Source organism: Zophobas morio, unplaced genomic scaffold (genome assembly GCF_036711695.1).
Source record: "Zophobas morio isolate AGI-343-1 ecotype UQ-CSIRO unplaced genomic scaffold, CSIRO_AGI_Zmor_V1 ptg000018l, whole genome shotgun sequence".
NCBI classification, from domain to species: domain Eukaryota; kingdom Metazoa; phylum Arthropoda; class Insecta; order Coleoptera; family Tenebrionidae; genus Zophobas; species Zophobas morio.
The window spans coordinates 195780-217879 of NW_026972123.1; the positions used below are offsets into that span (position 1 = coordinate 195780).

The following is a 22100-nucleotide window of genomic DNA, read 5'->3' on the forward strand; positions in this document are numbered from 1 at the left end:
AAAAGTATAAATAAAACAAAAAGTATTTTTTTCTAGATTGCGGCACTTTTTCTCGCTTTTATCGCATCAGAATATGTACTGCGATCGCCTTTAACCAAGCTAAACTTTTAACAGTTAAGATTCAAGGAGAGTGTAAGGATTAATTTATTATTAATTTGCATATTATTCTAGAACGGATTATTAATTAATACGTGTTGATCAATCAATTTTTAGGTTCAATTTTAAAGCAAGTTTTGACAGGTGTTAAAGTTTTGTTAAATAAATATACAAAAAAAAAAATGGTCTGAGGTTATTTCCACAGAACCTCTATAACTATAAAGTAAAAGCCAATGACGTAAATAACACTCCCGCGGACCATACGAAATATATGTATAATTTAAAGCAGACAACAAAAGGGAAAAATTGCTTTTCCAAGAATCGAAAACTTGAAAAATGGGAACATCGATACATTGGAAAGTCAAATACGAGCAATCGAGCCATTAAAAAATTTAAAAATCAAAAATTGAACAAATCGAAAAATTAAAATGTCCAAAGTGAAACATCCAGAAATGGAAAAATTGCCAAAATTGGAGAGAAAACGAAAAATCTAAAAGTTGAAAAATAGGAAAACTGAAACATCAAAAGAAAAAAACAAAAGATGGAGCAACAGAAACATAAAAAAATTCAAAAACTAAAATTTTAAAAATCGAAAAATCGACAAACCGAAAACTCTAAAATAAATTTTTAGCATTGAAAAACTGAGATGCCGAAAAATGAAATATTGGAAAAATCGAAATCTCAATAAATCGAAAATTTGAAAAACTGAAAAATCCAAAAATTTTAAAACCGATAAATTGAAAAATCGAAAGATGTATGTTAAATTTAAAAAATGAAAAATTCAACAATCGAAAAATTCAAATATTAAAAAATTGAAGAATCGAAAAACGAAAAAGCTAAAACTCAAACATCGAAAAACTGACTCATCCATAAATCGAAAATTTAACAAAACGAGAAACTGAAAAATTTCACAACAATCGGTCCAGTACTTTCAGAGATTATCTGTCTAATAAAAATCCGGGACGGCAGACAGACGGACAGACGAACAGACGGACAGACAGACGGAAATGGCAGATCTATTTCTTCGTCTTCTAGGGGTCATGAAAGATCGAGAAAACGTAAAAGTCGAGAGTCGGTCGATGGACTCGATTACAATACTTCCTTTGCTTACGCTCGGGAAGTAAAAATATAAAATAAAAAAAAAAACGAGAAATCAAGGGATCGAAAATCAAAAATTTAAAAAATCGACAAACAGAAAAAATCGAAAATCTAAATTTTTTAAAGCGAAAAATTGAAAATCGAAGAAAACCGAAAAATTGAAGAATAGAAAACCTGTAAATCGAAAAATGGAGACATTCAGAGCCGAGATACGGAAACATCGAATATCCAGAATTCTAGAATGGGGAAGATCCAAATGGGCATCAAAAAATGTACAAGCAGAAAAATCGAGAAGTCGAACAATAGAGAAATCGAAAAATAAAAAAGTCGAGGAATCGAAAATTGGTAAAATTTGAGAAATTTAAGAATTGAAAAATCGAAAACCTGAAAAATCGAAAGATTGAAGAACTGAAAATCTGAAAATCGAAACATCGGGTAATCGGAAAGTTGATAAAACGAAACATCGAAAAGTCGGGAAACCAAGAAATGGAAAAATCAAAATATCGAAAAATCCAAAACACGAAAAGATGAGAAATCGAAAAATCGATTAATGGAATAATCGAAAAATCAAAAATTTGGAAACGCCAAAAATTGAAAAACAAAAAAATCGAAAAGTATAAACTGAATGATCGGAAAATACAGAAATCGAAAAACAAATAATTCCAGAAGTCAAAACAGAAAAATCGAAAAATTGAAAATCGGGAAACTGAAAAACCAAAAACCTGAAAAATTGAAGAATTGAAAACCTGACAATCGACAAATCGGGAAATCGAGAAATTGGAAATGCAAAATATGGAAAATTCTAAAAGTTGAAAAGTCGAGAAGTCGAAAAATCGTTTAATCAAGAAATTTGAAGGAGAAGAAAAATTGCACAATTATGATTTTTTCCAAAAATCTCGCTGTCTACGATAAAAATTCAATACGAATTCATAAAAAATTATTTTACAAAATTGAAATAACATTTACTGTTGTAAAATTTGAGGATGACATCATACTATTGTTGATGGGGATGATTAAACAAATTTTGGTTATTACATATTTTACCATCTACACAATATTCCTAACATACATACAAAAAAATTTGACAGACGGAAACGGGGGACCTATTTTTCGTGTGCTAGAGGTCATGAAACCAAAACAAAGATGTTCTGTAATCACTCAAACGATGTTTGTGTAAACTTTTTTTCGATATTTTTTTTCCATAACCTATACACAATTTCTTAGAAAAATTAGTTTGTGTTATTTTCTCGGAAGAATTACAAATGATCGGTTTTCAAACTACGTCTAATGATTGATTACTTGATTAGTGAACGACTGCGCCTCTGTAAATTATATATTTACATTTAACCAATTCGACTCAGTTTCATTTAATGAATATTAATTACTAAAATCAAATTCTTGGCATACCGACTCGCTTTATCTCTTTACCCATGTAGAGCGGCAAATGAGCTCAACAACCATCAATTGCCTTTATTAAATTTTGTTTACACTTATCGACGATTAAAATAAATCCACAACAAGCTGTAATTTACTTTCTATTAGCGACCACTTTATTACAGACTTGTATGCCTTCCACGTTGCCTACAAATTACCTCTAATTCGATTAATTATAAAAAAAAACGTAAATAAAACCAACTCCGTCTTAATTAATCCCGAAAACCTTGAATGAACTTAATTAAAATTAAAACAAATTAACGGCACGTCGAAAATTCGTCGTATTTAAGAAGATCGCTGCTGATGAGTCCAATGTAGGATTATAAATGAATAATTCATGCCGTCCTAAAATAAACCGAATTCTTTATCGCCGGGGTGTGTATCACACAAACGGCCTTGACATTACTCCAAATTGATAAATTACCATAAGAGAAGCCACAAGTGTTGTCTTCGATTTGTCAAGCGCGTATTTTTAGAAAAAAATACGCCGCACCGATTATTTACCAGTGATTTATGCGCGTATTTGTTTTGGGTTTTAATAAATCAATGAATTGCGATAATTCAAGCAATTACTGTGTTGTTCACCTTTGAGATTATTTTTAATCGGCGTCGCCTTCGCCTGTTTTTTTTCTTTTAGGAGTGCGTGAAAGCGGGTTTCCAAGGGCGATATTCGCGCTACGCCACTGGCTTTACGATTCTTGTTAATTCGGTGTGTAATAAGCCGGATGTTTACAGTGTTTCTTTGGCCGAAAATTATCATAATTGGGGCTCCAAAAAGGCTCATTAGTGTATGATTGCCATATCTCGGTAGACAATCGGTTTTAAACACGATAATTGAAACGATCTGAATCGCGTGACGGTGATCTAGGGGGTACAAGGAGGAGGAAAAAATTAAAAGAGGGTTATGTGAAGAATTTTGTTCGGTAATTGCATGCACCGAAACTTCGTGTTGGAAATTGTTATCTGGGCAATTAGAACTTTCGTTCTGCAATATGTAAGGTGTTAACGTCGTTATTATCGAGAGGTAATTGCCGAGTGTGTGAATAAATAACGGTTGTAACAAATGCGACACCGACACACTGCAATTAAAAGCGATAAAAAAACATATATTGTTGCTGATTCTGTTGTCTTTCTAACGAATGTCTTCAATTTTTATAAAAAGTATCCAGAAATGGTCAATAGCCGTCGTCTTGTAGAAGGTGACAAGAGAAGAAGGTACGAAATAAAAGAAAAAGAAAGGAGAGATATAAAAGCAATAGAGAAAGAAAGGTGGAAGTGAAAAAGAGGAGTTGAGCGAGAAAATAAGGAGAAACAAGCCAAGATCAAAATATAGTGAGACATCGCGGCAACTAGGTCTGTAGAAAATATGACGTATGAAAACAAGGTCGACTTTTAGATTTTTCGATTTTTGTATTTCACAACCTCCATTTTTTCTTTTTTTATTTGTCCATTTTTCAATTATATATTTATAGTTTCAATTTTTTCTCGATTTTTCAATTTTTCGATATTCCAGTTCTTCGATTTTTCAACTTTTGGATTTCTTAATTTTTCGACTATTCGATCTTTCAATTTTTCAGTTTTTCTATTTATCGATTTCTCGGTTCTTTTTTGTTTAGATATTTCTGTTTTTCAAATTTTCGATTTTTATTCAATCTTTCGAAAAGTCAAAAAATCGAGAGATAAAAAAAAATCGAACAATCTAGAAACTAAAATATCCCAAACTTATTAGAAACTGAAAAATCGCATCAGACAATTGAAAGTTCGATTAATCAAATAGTTGGAAAATCGTGAAATTGCAAATTTGAATAATCCAAAAATCCGTTTAAAAAATTTGTAAATATATTTAAAGCAGATAGCCATCGGGATAAAATGTCCTCTCAGCACTAGCAACAAGCTTAACTCAAGTGTTTCTGTTAATAGATCGAAAGAATGTCACGGAGAAATTAGTTTGATTTGAATCGGTTTGTCTTCTCAAAGCATAGCAATAAAATTATATCCTGAGTTAGTGATAAAAGTGTTAATTTTATTTGCAAAAAAGTGGACGTTTAGAAAAAAACTCAAAGCGGATTCGTACACCACAAGTATGGAAGTCTTACATTGGTGTATAACATTTAAATAATTTCAAAATAAAATTCTTTGAAATGACGTCATCAAATTGTTGGTGGGGATGATTAGCCAAATTTTGGCGACAATCGGTCCAGTAGTTTCGAAGATTACGGTTCCAATAAAAATTGATACAGACGCCAGACAGACGGACAAACAGACAGACTGACAGACGGAAACGGGAGACTACTTTTTCGTACTCTAGAGATCATAAAACATGAATTTAAAAAAGAATACAAGAAAAAAGAAAAAACGAATATGAATATCAAGAGAAGCAAAATATAAACAAGAAGTACAACAAAGAGGGCAAAATGCTGAAAAAAATGTAGAAAGTTGTCACATGGAAAAGAAAGACAGATTAGAAAGAAATAAGAACGAGAAAAGACAACGCATTAAATAAAAGAAGGAAGTAATATAGAAATAACATAAAACACAGAAAAAAGTTGTGGGTGTGAAGAAACAAGAGGAAAAAAAAAACGGAAAATTGAAGAGAAAAGAATGGGCGAGAGGGGAATAACAAAAAAAAATTATCTCATGTTATCAGACTTCTCTCGTTCCGTAACAAAAAAAAGTGACCCATGAGAGGATCGAACCTGCTGCCTTCGAGTTATTAACATGATCTGAGTTATTGAGCGCTTGCTGAACGTTCATTCGCGAAATTATCCTTTTTCCGCAACTATCGCTCGTAAAAGCCTAAGCAGAGCTCCGTTTTCCCAACATCCCTCGTGTCCTGTGTCCTTTCGCGTCGGTTTTCGCGTCATATAATCGCGAACACGATAACCCACCATTGCCCACGTGTTAAATAACCCGCTTCCGCTCCTTATCGCGCACAATACACTTCCCAACCAATATATCATTTTCAATTTTCATTGCATCAATTTGTTTCCTCCGTACCCAGCGTCCTTATTCCGCCTCTTGCTTCCTGTTTACGACTGCACACTCGAAAAACGCGTCGGTGGGCGTCAACCCCTCACCTCGACCCCTCGGTCCCTCGCACCCGAGGCCAATTAATCACCAGCAACAAGTACGAGACTCCTTGACGAAAGGATCAATTCCGACATTATAATCTCGAGTAATTTTCGGATCCCGTGGGATCGCGCTAACAACAGATTTTTTAGTGCGTGCAGGTAAAAATTTGGTTCACCTGAGGGTGAATTTCGAGCCCGAATTATGTTTGAAGAGGGTTTTTCAAGACGCGGTTCTCACGGCGATGGACAAGGGAGGAATTAAAGCGCGTTTAAAAATTATCAAGGGAAAAGTTGGCTTTGTAGTTGGGGATTGGGTTTTCCGCGAGGATTAACTTCATATTTTTAACAAAAACGAAATTGTTATTTTAAGCATTACGTAATTAGTTGCGGTTAATATTTTTTCTATGAAGTGTCGACCTTTTGTGAAAGCAATACAGTAATTAATTAATTTTTCAGTAGTTGCCCGGTTGGATTTAATGTCTGAACAGCGTGCATAAAAAGCAAGTGAAACGAACCGGAAATTCATAAATTAAATATTAATTACGTGAAACCTGTGGGCTTTATTAATAATACAGTACTGCCATGTAGCTAAAATTTTATCATAACCTTTATGTTTCCAATTATCTAGCGACTTTCGAACGCTTAATTTGACTGTGACGAGGCGAATTATATAATTTTGTGAATTTAGCTTCATAAATCGAGCATTTGCATCATAAAACTGTTTTTTGTCAACCCAAATTTTCGTTGTTGCTTTTGACGTTGTTGACATCCAACTTGAGTAGCGTATTTTTCGTCGAACTCGATAAACAAAGCTCTAAAGCATGCAAAACATAATAAAAAATCAATATAAATTCACATAGACTTGATAAATGTTGTCAGTGGAACCAGATGATTGGATGTTATTTGATTTCTAAATTTAGATTTTACTGTCGATACTGGAGATTCCAATTCAACCCATTCCGATAAAGCAAAAACAAAATGCAAGAAATAAGGTACGAGACAAAAAATTATCACGGTGCAGAATTTTTGCCCAAATGTATTAAAAGAAAGTGAAGATACCTGGTTGATTGAGCAATTCCATTTTTAATTAATTTAATAAAACAATTTCACAGAAAACACTAAACTGAACGAAATTTATTGAAAATATGTAATTTTGTTAACAGACTTATTGTGACAAATTATTATCACGCTTGAAAGGGAAATAACTAACTAACTAAATGAAAACTAATTTAATACCCAATGTATTTTCCACCTGCTTCTATGAGATTGTAGACGCGTTGCTTCATAGAATTGACCAAATGGATGAAGTAATTGACGTCCAAATTCTCCCAAGCCCCCAAGATACCATCTTTCGATTCATTAACTGTTGTGTACTGCTTCCCATCTTTATAAACCTCTCGTACAAGAGAACTCCATACATTCTCAATAGGGTTGAGATGTAGGCTTTTCGCAGGCTATTATAGCAAAGCTATATTTTGTCGTTGAAACCACGTTTTCGATGAATTAGACACATGAATCGACGCATTATTTTGCTGAAAAATCACTTTGCTGTCTTGAAATACGTTCAAAGGTGGTTTGAGGTGCATTTCCAACACATCTTGGTAATTCAGAGAGTCCATTCGATTTGATTAATGCTAAGTTATTATTTCCTAAGGTACTAAAGGCACCCCAGACCATAACATTGCCACCTCCTTGAACTCGTTTTGACAAATACTTTGGTCCTTTTCGTAAATCGTGCCAATAATATCTAAAACCATCAGGACCATCAAGATTAACTTTCTTTTCATCTGAAAAAACTATCTGGAACCATTCTTCAATTTTCATTTGCATTTCTCTGGCCCATTCACGACGTTTTTGAATATGTTCTTTTGTTAACATTTGTTGTTTCTTATATATGGCGTATTTAACATTTTTGTCATTAGCCAGTAATCGCAAAACTGTTCTTTTGTGAACAGGAAGTCCTAGGGTCGTCTTTATCATTTGAGACGACATGTTATCCTTTATACCCGGAGTCACAATGGATCTTTTGGCACGTGCAATGAGTTTTTCTTTTCTTCCACAATTTTGTCGTCCATTTTCACTGTATTTCTTTCTTACAAACTTGGAGATTGTGGTCCGATCTCTTCCAATCTTTCATCATATTTCCGCAAAAGTCAAACCTTGGTCATAGTATGCCTAAATCTGTCCTTTTTCACGTTCTGTTAAATCGTTTTCTTTGCCCATGGCGAAAGACAGTTATTGTAGCTCAGCCAATTATATTTCGACACTTTATCAGTTCTAACAAACAATTCCATATCGTGCATATCATACAAATAAACAACAATTACGCATACTACGTTTTTCTAATTGATTTTTATACAAAAAGTGATGCGTGATAATTTTTTGTCTCAAAATTTCTTGACACAATTGAGTTTTCACAGATCAGAAATTATTTGATGCAAAAATATCACTGAAAAAAGCATTTTTGTATACTAAATTAACTTCTACTGGGTGTATTGTTTAGTCAAAGGTCTAGATAATAAAAAATTCTTAAAAAATCGCACCGTGATAATTTTTTGTCTCGTACCTTATTAGTGTTCCATACTGACACCATATTGAACATGAAATTATGTTTAACACAATAAATATATAGAAATGAGTGTCGAAAATATTCACGCTGGACACATATTTCAAACAAAAACTGAGATGTCGGAAATGTTTACGAGTCGTATTAGATCATTCGCATTTTTTCAAACTATTTCTAATGTTTTTATAAAGAAAAATGCTATAACTTATATAAACGTAGGTGCTTTGTCTACTTTATCTGTAAAAATGAATAAAATTCCCATTGTTCCGAACAGTGACACCATCAAAACCCACGTTACACGCTATAAATGACTTAATATATAGTGCTAAATTTTTAAATATTTTTAAAGCGGGAGACTAAAATTGAAAAATAAAATTCACTGCAACGTTTCAATAACAATTACAACTATATCTATAATTATATAAGCCTAAAAATCAAAAGAAAAATTGCAATATCAAAAAAATTAAAAATCTAAAATTTAAGAATTAGAAAAATAGAAAAATAACAACATCGAAGGACCGAAATTCTAAAACTCGAGAAATCGAAACACCAAGAGATCAAAAAATTGAAAAATCGACAGTTAAAAAATGAATAAGTCGAAAAATTGTTACAGTTTTTATTTTTTCCGAAATTTTAACGCCTAGGAAAAAAATCACAAGTGGAGGAGTGTGTCATTTATAAAATTTAAATAACACATACTGTTTAAGATTTGGAGATGACGCCATTCCATTGTTGGTGGGACAGATCAGACAAATTTTAGTTACGCTAATCATCGGCATGATATTCCTAACATACAGACAACATTTTTAATTAAATTAATAAAATTGTAATTTCGGATATTATCTGTTTAATAAAAACATAGACGACGGACGGACCGATTGACGGACGCACGGACAGCCAGATCGACAGATTTCGTACTCTAGGGTTATGAAACGTCGAGAAAATATCAAAGCAACCAGTTGCCCGATTGGCTCAATTACAATCTTTCCTTATTAGTTTACGATCGGGAAGTAAAACGCTTGGTATCCCAACACTCTTTCAAAATACATAATATTTTCTCTGTGCTAACACCTACCTATACAGCAGATCAAAAAAATGCCTTGCTAAATCAACGGCACAAACTGTAAAACTTGGTTGTACAAGCTTGAATTTTCGACGCGATTTTCTAACCACACGCTCATTTTGTTCAAGCAAGTTGAAGCGATTTTCAGTAACCAAACCCACTTAATAAACCATTTACGAAAATATGCGTTTGACAAGAAATCGCTGGATTTCGTTACAAACAATTCCGCCGCGAGTGCTTCAAAAGGCCACTTCTGACGTCAGCAACGAGAACATTTTAACCGTACTTTAAAGAATTTCTCTCAAATGAGTCATCGAACATGTACTTATCGCAACTCGAGTCCCACGTCCCAGCACGCAACAAAAGCGCGCTTTTAAAATCAGGAATTCCCCGCTGTCAAGTTTCGAGTAAAAAATCCGTAAACAAACACTCCTTGACGTCCGTAAACACTCGGTCTAATCGCCACGCTCCAGCTAGGTCAAGCCACTTCCATTCATAACGCCCGATAGCGTACGAGCAAGTACAGTTCATTCACGCCTCACGACGCAGACGAAAGAGGTCAACAAAATGCGCCGCATGTACATCCTGGTACGGGGTAGCGCAAAAGTCGCCAAGAACACGATTAAGTTCATCGGGCGGTTCGTTGTCTCTTTTACGAACGAAGAACATAGCTGTGGCCGTAAATCCGAAATGTAATTTTTTATCAATACTAAACTTGAGATAGTCAGAAATTGATTTTTTTAAACAAATAATAACTTTTATTCCTCAGCAGCATTAACAACAATAAAACTAACATCGAAGAGATAAAATAATGATCTTTTCCATACGATTTTTTGACAAACACATTCTTATGCTAAACATGGAATACAATGTAAAGATAGACCTTATCAGGACTTACTTTCACAATTACCCTCGTACACCGCCCTTATCGCCCTCAGATACCGCTCGCAGGAGTCGGAATCGAGCACCTCCAAGGGCAACAAAACACTGAGAAAGATAAAGCTGTTCACTTCTTCGCACCGGAAGTCGATAAGAGATTCCACGAAGAGGCCAACGCGAAGAAAAATGAGAAATGAGCGGCCACCCAAAGTGGATACGTTCTCGAGGAACGATAATTTCAGTTATCGCACGGTTTTGAGGGTTATCGGAGTACGTTTTCGAAAAAATTGTAATGATTCGAGACGGAGAGAATGTTACGGATGATTGTATTTTTTTGGTGGTGTGGTGGAAGAATTCGGTGATAGTGGTATCAGTGGAATTATTAATAGAGCTGAGTGTTGAAACGACGCGGTGATGAATGGAACCACATGTTTGTTTCATTGAAATGGAATTATATTAGAGAAATTAATTTTTTCGATAAAGAACTGAGACTGCGACTTGAGGTATCATTACGAGAAAACATAAATTATTCAGTGGAATTGATCGGTATTATTTATTCTATCGGTTTCAGAGTGCGCTAAACAGTAACGTGCGCTGCCCAGGTTAACAACCCCTCGGCTAAAACTAACCCAAAGCCATAACAGTATTTGAACTGCTGGTTTATATTATTCAAATAGAAATATGCTTTGTCTTTACTGATATCAACATACAATAATTATTCGAATCGAGATAAATATACAAAGTGGCGAGGATAAAATTATCTGGTATAAAACTTCTTTGAAAAATTATATTTTTTTTTGCGATTTTTGTTTCCTAATAACTTCTATAGGCAAAGTAAAAACGACCTACGTAAATAACACTCCAGCAACTTTATCAGTCAGTTCTGGAATTTTTCAGTGTTTTTTCAATTTCTCGATTTTCAGTTTTTCAATTTTTCGATATTTCAACCTTGAGATTTTAAAAATTTTCCAATTGTTTAACTTTTCGATTCTTCAAATTTTCGATTTATCAATATTTTTATTTTTAGATTTCTCAGTTTTCATAATGTTTCAGTTTTACGATTTTTCAATTTTCCGATATTTAAATTTTTGAGATTTTTCAGTTTTTGACGTTTCCAAATTTTCGATGTTACAACTTTTCGACTTTTTGAGTTACGTATTTCTCAATTTCTCGACTTCTCAATGTTTTGATTTTTCAGCTTTTCATTTGTTCAATTTTTCGATTTTTTTGATTTTCGATTTTTCAATTTTTTGTTTTTTAAAATTTCAGATTTTTTATTTATTCAATGTTTATATTTTTCAATTTTTCGAATTCTTAAAATTTAGATTTTTTTTAATTTTAAATTTTTTGATGTTTCGGATTTCGATTCTTCAGTTATCGATTTTTCAAAATTTCGAGTTCTCTATTTTTTCATTCTTCAGTTTTTCAATCCTTCAATTTTTCCATTTTTCAGAATGCAGATTATTGAATTTTTAAAATTCAAATTTTTCGGTTTTTCGATTTTTCATTTCTTCAATTTTTCTATATTCTTAACCGTAGATTTTTCAGTTTTTTAATATATCCAGTTTTCGGCGTCTCGGTTGTAGATGTTATGGTTTTCCCATTTTTAAAAATTCTGATTTTTCAGTTTTCCGATTCAATTTTTCAATTTTTTAAAGATTTTTCGATTTCTCAATTTTCTTAATTTTTCAATACTTCTTTATCTTTCAAATTTTAAAGTTTTAATTATTTTTTATGATATTTCAATGTTTCGATTTTTTTAATTTTACATTTCTCTATTTTCCAAGTTTTAGATTTCTCAATTTTTCGATATTTTTATTTTTTTATTTTACATTTTTTGATGTATTTTGATTCTTCAGTTTTAGATTTTCCATTGTTTCAATTTCTCGATTTTTCCATTCTTCAGTTTTTCAATTCTTCCATTTTTCGGGTTTTTGATTATTCAATTTTTAAAACTTCAAATTTTTCGATTTCTCGATTTTTCATTTCTTCAATTTTTCTATTTCGCAAATTTTTCGAATTCTTTAACGGTGGATTTTTCAGTTTTTTGATGTTTCGATTTTTCGACGCTTCGTTTTTCAGATGTTGTGGTTTTCCATTTTTAAAATTTTGATTTTTCAGTTTTTTGATTTTTTAAATGTTGGATTTTTCTCGATTTATGATTTTTTCAAACTTTTGGCTTCTCGATTTTTCAAATTATTCAACTTTTCGGTTAGTCTTCAATTTTTCAGTCCTTCGATATTTCTCCGTTTTCCAGGTTGCAATTTCTCAATTTTTCAGCATTTCAAGTTTGTGAATTTTTCAATTTCTGGATATTGATTTTTCGATTTTTTTGTTTCGATTGCTGAATCTTCCGATTTTGCGATTTTTGATTTTTCGATTTTTCTTCGATAGCTCCTACGATTTTCCCAGAATAGCCCACTATAATATTGCAATTGCTGCTCTATTTTCAACTGCTTAAAATACGTTATTGTGTTTGATTGTGTCCTTATTCTTACTTATTCCTCACATTTTTCACACATCCTTGATTTTACCGTGTTCCTATTGTTTATTGCAAAATTACCGTAGCCAGAACTGTTATTTAGAAACTGCGATTGTTATATCAAGAAACTAAAAGTTACATGTTTTCTTTTGTTGTAATTTCGTTACAATGAAATTATCATAGACTGTTTTTTTATTCTTCCATTCTCTAGAGTGACACGAATATGTACAAACCACGAATTAATCACAATTAAACGGTTCATTTATTTTAAACAAAAAGAACAATAATTTATTATAATTGTATGGTTTTATAATAATTTTAATAACAAATTTTTTGAGTGAGTGTATTTTTCACGCCTGTGTAGTTTCTAAACTGTTGATAAATGTTATAGTGTAACATTTTCTCACATACATTTCACGTTTTCCATTGGTAAGAGACCACAAATCGACTGTCGGATTCCATAGAGTGAACTTGAAACTGAGATTATTAAGATATTGGCATTTGATGCCCTAATTTGAGGTACGCTGGCCATTACAGATACCACGTTTTGTAAACTGGAAAAAAAGTGTTTTAGACTAGTTTTAGTGCAAGTCCGTCCGTAGTCTACGAAAACTATTAGTCAGAGTACATATTTACATATATCTCTAATTGTCAACTAAAAAAGTGCAAAACCAGTATGCAGTAAAAATGCTTGTCAACTTTCACACACGTAACTCTGGGATCCAGAGTTCCCCGAGATTTTGTTAAGATTTTCGCAACGTTTTTAGCATAATTAATTAATTTTTTGTTCCTTCTCGGAATTTATTTATTTAATCTCTCGTAACCAAGCCCACCTGTCAATGCCCTTGCCGTCTATAAACCGAGTCGGCGCGTAAAACCAGAATTATTACCCACACTTTTCCTTATTAAAAAATCGCGATCTGCCCCTCAATACGGGCATTTAATCAAACCCGACCTCCTTTATCCTTTAATCCACACAGAAATCTCGTTCGTCATCGCAACTTCGTCGCCACAAACTAACTGTAAAAACTATAAATACAGCGCAGAACCGAGCAGTTATCATAATTATTCCCACCACAATCGCAATCTAATGCGAAAATGATGCAAATGCAGAGAAACACCCAGACGAAATGCAAATTGCTCAATATCTTGGTCTGTTTGAGCGTTTTACGCGATTGTTTCGACGGACACTTTCTTCGCTAAAATGCCAAAGTTGCGTGACTTCGAGGCTTGGGAAAGGTCGTTTCTGCATTATTTGTGCTCTTTGGAGTGTTAAACCGAAACAAAAAGTTGTTGTTGTTTGGTGGATGGCGTTATCGGAGAGGAATTTCAGAGATAAGAGCCGAAGGTTTTTAATTATTTGTGAATTTATTTATGTTGCTGCTTCTGACGAGAAATATTCGTCGATTGGTGTCGGGTTCGACTTTCCAAAGCGTTCTGACATTTTCGAAATTGTTGCGCGAACGGTTTTTTACGTAACTTGAGTTTTGTTTTCTTGATTTTCTCGATTTTTTTTTTAGATTTGCTAAAGCAGTGCAATAAATATTGTTGCTAATTAAGTTTAATGCAATTTGGGTGGCGTGTTTTTTTTGTCGAACATTGTCAAGTTGCATTTGCTTTCTCTATAACGCAGGCGCTCCAACATAATGCAATTATCTCCGATTACAACTTCATCACGCAGTCAGGAGTTTGTATTGCGTGTAATTACATTACAGTAATCGTATTTGGAAAATAATTTCATTGTTCTTCTTGGAGCCTCATTTTTCACCTATCGGAACGGAAAGGCGCGAATTTAATTAACTCCTTTTTTCAGATAATCGAAATGCCAAATTGGATTTATAAGGTGATGGTCTACCGAGGTGAAATGGGCGAGAGATATCAGGCTGAAAATTCGAACTGATGATGATTTTTGACTTTGGTTAAATATTATGTCGATGTGAATGTGCATGTCGTGGCGAAAATAAAAAAAAATTGGTCTAAAGAGTTTAGACAGTACTTCCCTCGCTGTCGGAAACTTGACGACTGCATGCCTATTGTGTTTTTTTTTCTCATTACATTTTTGTAGTGGGAATTTAAAAAAAAAATTGCGATGACGTCATCAACATTTTTGCAAGGACACGTATATCAGTTGGGATAGATGTAGTGTAATACTAAGAATAAAATTATTATATTCTCAAATTTTCGGGAAAATGAATTGGGTCGTTTTGAATATTGATTTGTAATAATCAATAAAATAACGAAACAATTTACTCACGTATACGTATCAGAGGCAACTGAAAATCGTGTATGTATAAACATTCTTAATTTAAGATGACAGGCGTAACAGCATACGTGAGAGTCAAACAGAGAAACTGTAAACAAAACGACCATCGGTTTTATTGCTTCGACTTCCGCTTATTATATAAAACATTGGGTTTTATTTTAATTCTTGACGGTGAAATTCACAATTGGTTGATTATAAACATGTCTATTTCACATTCGCGGAACCAAGTGAACGCATAAAACAAATGCAGGTCTGTAATGTTAAAGTCGATGTAAATAAGCGTGCTACCCTTATGTTTCAACCGAGTTTTTCCTTTAACAAATTTTGTGTCTACCAAATTGGGTTGGTTGGGGTGTAATACTAATAATAAGTGTTGCCTTTAATTTAATCAATAAAATAAATTGACTTCATTAATTTTTTTGAACCACCTCTTAAGAAAATCTAAAAAATATGAATGGAATGATAAATCACAAGTACAAACTCATCATATTTTTTGCATTTTAGATAGGATTTATTCAGCAAAATTTAAGGGTGACGGCATCAATTTTTTTAGGAGGGATGAACAAATACATTTTGAACAAAAGTTTACCATGCTTATAATAACTTTAAAATATTCCCAAGATTTCAAAGCATTCGGTTTTGTAATTCCTGATTAAATCGATAAAATAAATTCACGCCTTCATTAATTTTTTTGAGTCACCCTGCATATGCAAATCCAAAAATATGAATGGAATGATAAATCACAAGTACAGACTCATCATATTTTGTACATTTTAGATACGATTTATTCGGCAAACTTTTGAGTTGACGTCACCAGTTTTTTGTAGAAGATAACCAAATATATTTTGACTAAAAATTTATTATGCTCTTTATAACCTTAAAACATCTGCAAGATTTCAAAGCATTCGGTTTTGTAGTTCCTGATTAAATCAATAAAATAAATTTACGCATTCATTAATTTTTTTGAGTCACCCTGTATATGCAAATCGAAAAAATTTGAATAGAATGATAAATCACAAGAAGAGACTCACCATATTTTGTACATTTTAGATAGGATTTTTTCAGCAAAATTTTGTGGTGACATCATAAATTTTTTAGGGGGGACGACCAAATACGTTTTGATCAAAAATTTACCATGCTTATGATAATTTTAAAATATCTTCAAGATTTCGAAGCATTCGGTTTTGTAGTTCCTGATTAAATCAATAAAATATATTTAGCATTCATTAATTTTTTTGAGTCACCCTGTATATGCAAATCCAAAAAATATGAATGGAGTGATAGATCACAAGTACAGACTCATCATATTTTGTACATTTTAGATATGATTTATTCCACAAACTTTTGAGCTGACGTCATCAAGTTTTTGGAGGGGATAAGCAAATATTTTTTGACTAAAGATTTATGATGCTCTTTATAGCCTTAAAACATCTGCAACATTTCAAAGCATTCTGGTTAGCAGATTAAAAATTAAATTTCAAAATGTTGTTTTATAATTTTGATTTTTTTTTCCAAAAATCTGGACGTTTCGGGTGAAAAGTCGATTCAGAGTTGTAAACTACATGTGTAGGACTATGTTATTTTATACAATTGAAAACCCATTTACTATGTACAATTTTGAAGTGACGTCATCGCATTAGTGGTGGGGATGATTAGACAAATTTTGGTTAGCGTTTTACCATCTACATGATATTCTTAATATAAGTACAAAATTTGACAACAATCGGTCGAGTACTTTCGGAGATTATCTGTCTAATAAAATCCGGGACAACAGACGGACGGAAATGGAAGACCTATTTCTTCGTCTTCTAGGGGTCATGAAAGATCGAGAAAACGTAAAAGTAGAGAGTCGGCCGACGGACTCGATTACAATACTTCCTTTGCTTACGCTCGGGAAGTAAAAATGGCCTTCTTGGGATTGCTTAAATTCTTAGAAAAACAATAAATTCCAGACACTCTTGTGGTGCAGTAGCTAATCTCGAAATCAGGAATTTTCAAGAGTGTCCGAATCGAAACCTATAAGAAAGTCACTTTAGTTAGGTTTCAAAATTATTGTACAAAATTTAACGAAATTTCCATGCGTCATGGGTATTGAAAAATTTTGCTTTTCAGTAAGTTGCCAAAAAATTACGAAAAAATTCTGCCATATAGATTTCACTGTGCTGATTCCAATAACATTTTTGTAGTGTTTATGCTGCCGGTGTAAGATTTAAAAAATTAGAAAAAAAATATACCCAAAAAACACAGCAGCATTTGAAAATTTCCGGGAAAATAATTGTAATGTACGTAAAAGAAAAACAAGTTCAATGTAAATAATGATCTAAACGTCGAAACTTCAAAGACAAACTCTAATATTGACTGATAAAATGTATCTCAATCTAAACATGGTTTGAAAAGTAAACGTTCGGAAAAACTAAAAATTTAAAACTTCAAAATAATCTCAGATGTTGAAAATTAACAACAGAAAGCTTTCTAAATTAGGTAAATAATTCCGAGTTTCAAAAACATCAAAGGTATGATAGATATTTGAAATTTTAAAGTAATCGAGGTAAGTGTCAATATTTAAAAACACACTATTCAGGAGTCGATAAAAAAAATAAGTTTTGAATGTTTAACGAAGTTACTTTCTTCAAAAACTTCGTTAGAATCGGCACTAAAAAACAAAATAAAATTTCAAAACAGCTTTAAAATGCGAATACCCGAAGAATGGAATTTTCAAAAACAAAATATTTGAGTTTATAGTTTTATTTTGAACGATATCATATGACAGCACCTACGGATCAATTAACCTTTTGCCCTTCCGCCACCGCCGCCGCTGGCTTCACAGCCTCCTGGTCGCGCGAGTGTCTGTCAAATTTAATTGCCCGGCCAACTATACGTTATGGTGGCAATAATGGATTTATGACCCCATTCGGCGGTTTATGGTCGTACGTCTATTATGTGCGTCATTTGATTTTTCGAATGCTGGCGTTATCATTTATCGGACGACTTTTCCTCTTTGTTGTTGTGTGTAATTTATGACCACGCGATTGTCTTCGTCGAGTTAAAAATAAATCTGGTAAACAGTTATTTTTTTATAAGATAGTACGCAATATCATTCATGCCAATTTATGTTTATGTCCGAATCCATAACTCAGAGGGCACGTTTCGTAATTTCGGCCGCGAAAACTGGATTTCGAACCAGATAAGTCGCGAATTCATGAATCGAATCTGTGTAAATCACATACGATAATGCTGCGTCGATAATTAGGCACTTTGTATGAGATAAACAGTCGAGATATTATAATGCGATGGAAATTGTGTAATAATTGCCAGATAAAATAAATCAAAGCTGGGTCGCGCCGAAAAAATTCGGTCGTGTTTTCAGGTAGAGGCGTTTGGGAAGTTTTTAATTTATGGCTCAATTTTTATTTGGCGGAGTTGGAAATAGAAATCTGCGTTTCGAGATTTCTTGACGCCCTTGAATTTTGCGAAAAACGTGGAAACGGAAATCGGTTTTTTGTTGTTTTGTCTATTTGCTATTTTTGCGGGGAGGTGAATAAATGGGTTATTATTAGGTTTTTGTACGTGGTTTTTGCAATGGACAAATGGCGGGCCTTGGCCCAGACATTGGTGAACAATTGTTACGTAATGACATGTTTTTTGTTGTCGTATTCACAAGTTGGAAGCTGAAATTTATAATTTCATGCGTCGACTGAATGTTTGCAATTTTTATAAGTTCCGAATTTTGTGCGCTTGTCAAGGTTTCTTTCTAACCATAAAACCCACCAAGAAGTAGGACAAACGTTAAGTATATCGATATGATAAATCATTGATCAATTTTTTTGGATACCCCTCCAAACACTTGACGCTATCTCAAAAGTTTGCTGGATAAATCTTGTTCGAAATGTGAAACGTTTAAAAAAATCATTGTTGTGAATTCTCAAGAAACAATTCATAAATTACGAGAAGCATTTGCAAGATTTGGGTTTCGAAAGAAGGTAGTGAGTAATAATAGTATAGTGGACCAAAAGCTATAAGGTTATATGGCCATCATAAAATCATCCCATTGTGTCGAAGTTAAGTTGTTTACAATAGAAAAGGTTTTAGGGTCGTAAATAACGTGTCCACTGCAGCTCGACCGGCTGTTGTGGTTTCGTTCAGGGGCGGCTTTCACTAAATATGAAAATCCACCACTCCACTATTTCTTTACTACCTGCAGCCGCTGAGGGTTCCGAAATAACCACTCGCTTTGAAAGCTGACCCTGTTAAATGTGAGCAAGAAATGTTTAGAAGACGATTTATTGCCAACCGGTATGCTTAGTGGGAAACACACAAAGGGGGTATTTATTTGCGGTCAACTACTTTTATGATGGTCATATAACCTTATACCTTTTGGACAAGTATACTAGTTTTACTTCATCAAAATTCAAAACATTTTGTGATAAAAATAATGTTAAGCAAGTTTTTAGTTCACCTTATCATCCGCCATCCAATGGTTTGGCAGAAAATATAAGGTCAAATCATTTAAAAACGCACTGAAAAAGGCTTTGTCTAAATAAAAATAGAAATATTCCGTGTTCTACTTTGATTAGTGGATATTTATTTGCATACAGAACGACTCCCCATTCTACAACAGGTGAAATTCCAGCGAAGTTAATATTTAATAGAGAATTAAATGACAAATTTAGCGTTTTAATACCCAATTATCTGGAATTAAACTACTAAGGATGAAGTAGAATTTGGTTACTTCAAGCAAGATTGAGCAACAGCACAAAGTGTCCGCACAAGTTAAGAATGTTTTGCAACAATTTTTTGTTAACCGGATCATCGGGAGAGGCGTGCGACCTGCACGCCCCGCACGATCTCCTGATTTAACGCCACTTGATTTTTCTTTATTGGTTACTTAAAGAATGAAGTTTTTAAAATAGAACGTTTTCCGTGTTAGGACACGAATTTATCAATACATCCTCGTACAGTAAAAGAAGGACCGTTATTTCAACCAACGGAAGCCTATAATCAGTAAAGAGCGGACTCTAGGGCAAATGCCTTTTCATTTTGGGTGTAGGCAAATGCATGGAAGTTGTATATAAACGTGTATCTGAGAAAATCCTTCAATTTGAGCCCTACAAAAAAAAAAAACTCAAAAACCCCCAATTTCGTCAACATGGCAACAGCGGCGCCTCAAATTCCACCAGCGTTCGTCCTCCGCTCCGCACGAAAGGCATTTATCTTTCAGTCCAACAGCTGCATTCTTGCAAGTGGAGCAACGAACGAACGAACGGACGACTCTTCGCTTACATAATACGAAATCACCCTCACTCTCGCCGAATCGAAATTCCGTTCTCGTCGTCGCGATATTGATGGCTGCATTAGCATCTCTTATTACAAGATTGTCGAAAAAAGGCCTCTACGTGCCGAACATGCTTATTCGGAGCACCGAAGGCTTGCCTGTGTGCTGGCTGTTGCGGCGATTAAGGAAAGAAAAACGAGCGGAACTCCGAACCAGTCCGGGCGGTTTATTGGTGCTAATGAGTCGGATGCACGAAAACACTGTTGGTAAATAATGGAAATTTAAGTCCACGTGAAAGTTTAACGAAGGCGAAAGTACGGGGTTCTGGGCGGGTGCGGTGGGGTTTCAAGGACGAGGCGGGCTCAAGGACGAAGGATTTTCTGCGAGATTGTTTGGCGAACTTTAAAAGTCAAACATTTACCCAAGAGGAAAACTCGCACGTAGGATGATTGATCAACTGATCAGTGTTGAGCGAAAAATTCGGTACTAAATTAATCATAATGACAGAAATAAAGCGAAAAATCCTTGATTTTGTTTTACGACCTTATAACAGCAACTACTGCATTCTCAGTCTACAGGATTAAAAAAGAATATATAACGTCGATGTAATCTTTTGGTTGAAGTCTTGTCTGATTTAACTGATAGCTTTGGAACAACTTCACAAGTAAAATGTTAAGACATGTCCTGTATGGTATCTGTCATCTGTGGACTTACTCGACGATTTAGCGTCATTATGACATCCTTGAGAAGACTAATCTATCAGATCATCGGGTTACGATATACGACATACTCGAGAAAAAACACTAAACAACGATACTAAAGCATAAATCCAATTCGGGTTTGTTTGGAAACTATTGCTTTATACTTTTACCACAAACCATTTTTTTTTATTCCATTATCATGTTATTTATGTTGTGCTCGTGGCTTAATTGATTTTGGCATTTAACAAGCTGTTGGCTCTTTATTACCCACTACATATGATTTAAATCAAAACTAATCAATTTTTGTCTCCTGCTGGCTTTAGTTTTTAGAAATTATTTATTAGTGTTTGCATTCGTAATTTTAGAAATTTCGAATTCTCTATAAAGTCGGATTCGCGAATCGAGCAAATTTTTCATTTTCTACACATTGTTATTACTTCCCGAGTAAGCTTAAAAACTACTGTAATCGAGTCTATTGGGCGACTGGCTACTTTTAAGTTTTCTAGACGTTTCGTGACCCCTAGAATACGAAAATATAGGTATCTCGTTTCCGTCTCTCTCAACCGCCTGTTGATTTTTATTAGACAGATAATTTTCCAAACCACCGTAGTGTTTTGTTTTTCAAACAGATATTTTAAGATTCCTAGATCTTTTTTTTTAATTTAAAAAGATCTTGGGGTTCTTTCGGGTTCTGTTTTTTAAGCATTCAAGAGGAATCCCTACTATTCTTATCTAAAAAAAATGAAAATAATCTTGGGGTTCTGGGTGTCTTATTTTAAGAATTTATAACAATCTTAGCGCCCCTATACAATTACAAATAATTTGAAAACAGCTTGGGGTTCCTAATGTCCCTTTTGAAAGAATTTAAAAGAATCTTAAGGTATTTTGTTTTTAAAAGAAACATTTTGGGGTTCGTAGTCTTTTTTGAGGACATTTTGAAAGAATCTTGGAGGACCACCGGTCTTTAATAGAAAAAAGTTGAAAAAATCTTGGGATTCTTTGTGTCTTTTTTTTTAAGAATTTAAGAGATTCTTTTAAAGACCCTGACTTGTTTTTCAAAGGAATATTTTGAGGTTCTTAGTGTCTCTTTTTAAAAATTTGAAACCTTTTATCATAAAACAAAAATAAAATTCGCAATAAAATCTTATAATTTTTTGAAAAAACTGGATTTGTTG

The 22100-nt window shown here is 33.5% G+C and overlaps 1 protein-coding gene across 1 annotated transcript in view; it reads right to left on the reverse strand.

Annotated features, from left to right (window-relative positions):
- Positions 1–22100, reverse strand: part of LOC135130827 (receptor-type guanylate cyclase Gyc76C-like) — a 95270-nt gene that overhangs the window by 58790 nt on the left and 14380 nt on the right. The gene's annotated exons all lie outside the window — the stretch shown is intronic.